Source organism: Tiliqua scincoides, chromosome 2, assembly GCF_035046505.1.
Source record: "Tiliqua scincoides isolate rTilSci1 chromosome 2, rTilSci1.hap2, whole genome shotgun sequence".
Classification (NCBI taxonomy): Eukaryota; Metazoa; Chordata; class Lepidosauria; order Squamata; family Scincidae; genus Tiliqua; species Tiliqua scincoides.
Genome location: NC_089822.1, coordinates 37,276,745 through 37,280,640, shown reverse-complemented (window position 1 = coordinate 37,280,640; position 3,896 = coordinate 37,276,745). Strand labels below are relative to the sequence as shown.

At 43.4% G+C, this 3,896-nt stretch overlaps 1 pseudogene; it reads left to right on the top strand.

Annotated features, from left to right (window-relative positions):
- Nucleotides 1–1,080: 1,080 nt before the first annotated feature.
- LOC136642478 (5S ribosomal RNA) lies at nt 1,081–1,202 on the top strand (annotated as a pseudogene).
- The last annotated feature ends 2,694 nt before the right edge of the window (nt 1,203–3,896 follow it).

Sequence of the window (3,896 nt, the reverse complement as noted above, 5' to 3'; positions counted from 1 at the left end):
CTGGGCCCAATCCTTCTTCATGGCCCATGCAGACGTGCGCCAGTGATATCGCTGGTGCGGGTCCAAATACACCTGCTGGGCCAGCAGCGGCTTTCCTTGGGGCAAAGGAACAAATGTTCCCTTACCTCGAGGAGGCCTCTGGAGGCCAAAACTCCCCTATGGGATGCAGCAGAAGCCACACTGGTGCCACAGCATCACTGTATGGGGAGTTAGTTTGAATTAGGTTGCCTTTGTTATTTGCAGGGTTGGAAACTCGAGTCAATGACTCAGATTAGAGTTGCAAAACCGTGTGATTTCGGGTGACTTGGCAACTTGTGAACTGCTCACGTCTTTACTCCCTGAGGCATCTGGTTGGCCACTGTGAGATACTACAGGAAGCTGGACTAGATGGGCCTTTGTCCTGATCCAGCAGGGCTGTCCTTATCTTCTTATGAGTTATTGTTTTTAACAAAAAGGACATCTTTACCCCATTTTCTTACTTTTTTCAGTGGCTTTGCCTTTTGAGATTCAGTTCATTCAATGTATTCTGACCTTAAAAAAAGAAAACTTCCTAAAATATATTTGTTGCAGTTAGCACTGAGGATGACTTTATTCCCTCAGTTTCATTCCATTACTTTTCATTCTGCCAGCTACTCTATTTTAATTCCAGCAGGAATTAAGAATTTCAAATGCCAGTAATGCATATGAGTCCTACTAATAAGCATTTTTAAACTAAATAAATAAATAAACAAATCCCTCCTCGTTTGTGCTCCTGTAAGAAAACATTTTTAAAGGAAATAAAGACATAGATGAAATCCAACAACAATTATTCTGGGTTTGTTTGGTTTTTTTTTAAGTATTTTTAAATGATTACTATTTTAATTATGCAGTTCCAAAATTGTGCAATTGCACAATCTAAATCTTAAAAAAACTGAAAAGAAGTTGATTTAGCATTTTATTTTTTAGGTCTTGCAAAATTCCAAAAACATGCCTCTGGACGATCCTGACATTGTTCTGGTAAACATGTCTAGTAAAGCAAAAACTCAGTATCTAAAGCAGAATCCAGCAGAGGTGGAACTGACAGGTGTCTGTAGTTAAAATATTTTTGATTTTACTGTTACCCTGCACGTGCTTGATCTTGTCTGATCTCAGAAGCTAAGCAGGGTCAGGCCTGGTTAGTACTTGGATGGGAAACCGCCTGGGAATACCCGGTGCTGTAGGTTTATACCATAGTCTTTCGAGACTGAAGGTTGCCAACCAACCATTCACCTCATCTCCTTTTCTGAAGTTGTATTATTTATTAAATTGCAAGTGTTTGTATAGGGAAATTTAAAAGGTATTTAGTACAATACCTTGTTGCTTTGAATCTTAATAAAAACATAAAATATAATATTTGAGAAGCTCAAGAATGGAATAAGAGCTCAAGCAATAATCTGTGGTCTAGAAGAGAAGAACCTTTTATGAAGAACTGTTTGTTCCATATTCAAGAAGGAGGCATAGGAGCATGTGTGGGTGTTGAAGAACAAACCTTCTAGTATGCCTTAAGATTTTGATTTCCCCAGCATCTTGACATAATGGTATAGTTAATATATCACACAATGTTATTTCAATAGGAATAAATTTCTATAAATACAGATAGTATAAAATATTCAAAGGCTAGCAATTATTATTTTAAAAGGCCTTAGAAAACAGCAATTGGCTGTCTAATGCTTACCAATTAATACTCTTTTGATGACAGCACAATGAAACCCCAGGCACATGAAAAAGTTGGAGAATTGTAAACGCATTTTTTTTTCCCCAGATATCAAATTGCTGGAAAAAGGAAAGATTTTTTTTAAAGGAAATTTAAATTACCCCTTGGAGCAAAATGTGTTTTTACTTCCCCATGTAACAAGCACAGTTCATCTGTATCTTGTTTACAAAGACTATCTCTGACCATTGTCTGGAAAATCTTGTAACTCCTTTGGGTGGTTGTAAAGACCTCTGAAATGCTGTCTCTCTAACTAGGGGCTTTGCAGTACAAAGTTGAACAAAGTTAAACAAGCATATTGTTCTTTGTCGCCTGCCTCTGGAGAACAAATAAGTGTGATTTGGCCATAAGCACCTGTGGGCAGCATTTATGCAAAGTAACACCCAATCCTAACTCCATATATGACAATGCAGTGGCATCCCATGAGAGAGTTTCAGCCTCCAGAGGCCTCCTCAGGGTAAAGGAGCATGTGTTCCCTTGCCCCAGGGGAAGCCCGTGCTGGACCATGAGATCCACTCAGATCTGTACCAGCTCTATAGCTGGTGCAAATCCGTGTAGACCCAGGTCCGGGGATTGACACTGGAAAGGATTTGGTGGATGCTGCTGCCACCGAACCTGCCCCCTCCTGGACCTGATCTGCCCTCCTCCCACTACATCACTACCCCATTTACCCACCCCCACCTCCCTCCCACCCCCTGCACACACTTTTTTGTGCCAACAGACATCTAGAGGCCCCTGGCACTCAGAATAGCTCCGATGGCACGCTGGAGGGGGAGCTTACATGATGCGCTGTGGTGCCTGCAGTACTTACCATTTTGCCTACCCCCCATAGTTACACTACTGGCCCAGAGTTGTCGTTGCTCATAAGTGTGTTGGGTACACCTAGTTTTTCTGTCCCACTGTTGACTTTGGCCAAAAAAAAACTTTGCAAGTTTTTGTAGCACCTTGTAAACCTGTTTGACCAGAGATTACAGTGGAGCAAATGTGAGTGTGAGCCAGATGGCTGCAGTACACCATTTTTTATACTCTTCAAAATTAACATCTGTCTCCTGCCAAAATTTTCAATGATCTTTTGGTGTCTGGGCCAGAATTTCAACAGCCATAAATATATGATGGAAAAAGTCCAGAATCGTAGTGGCACACCAGTAAACATGGTTGTACGTTGAACAAGAGAGCAGAGGATAAGGACCATGGCTCTGTTCACTGGTGCCCTGTCATGTGTTGATTTAATACATAAATGGGATCATACCTTCCGATCACACCCTTCCACAGCATCCACATATTTCACATGAATGTGTGGGGCCTCCTTTGCACTCCCCTAAATGCATTGTTATGTGTGGCCAGTAGGCACGCAGATGTTGGAGGGGCGGTTTAGAAGGCACAATCCTGTTACCCTGTCGCTTGTTCATTGAATGCATGAGTAAGAACAAGTGACTTGGGCTAGAGATACCAATTCTTCAAAGATTAGTAACTTGAAAATTGGAAGCTTCTTATATTGAGGGCACAATCCTAACCGACACTGGTACAACCAGGCCAAATGGCCTATGCTGTATCCAGCGCAGGTTAGGAGCCGGCTGGAAGTCACCTTAGGGTAAGGCCACATGGTAAGACTGCCCAGCCCAGGAGTGGGGGTTAAGATATGGTATGCACTGCCACTGCTGATCCCACCCCTTCCTGGCCAAATCCACCTCCTGTTCTGCCTTCCCCCATCCCAAAATGCCCCCTCCCCACCCGGGAAGCCCTCCTGCCAGCCTGTCCCACAGCCTGTGCCACCTGGTGCAAACCTGTCTTGCTCAGCTAGCGCAGGGATGGGATATGGCAGTGTCAGGCCAGCACACATTCTTGTGCTGTGAAGCCTGCTTCTGAGTTGGCACAAATACGCTTTACGGTCTGTGCCAGCACAAGGTTTGGTTCGGGCTGTGAGTCAGACAATTGGTCCATCTAGCTCAGTATTGAAGACACTGACTGGCAGTGACTTTCCAAGGCTGCAGAGGATTTTCCGGGCTTACTTGAAGATACCAGGGATTGAAATCTGAGCCCTTCTGTATGCAAAGCTCTACCAGTGAGCCACTGCCTTCCCCATAGTCACTACCCTAAGCAGAGCAGAGAGATCCTCCACAGTTAACAAAATGCACACTCACTGCAGCTTTAGCACATGAATGATATG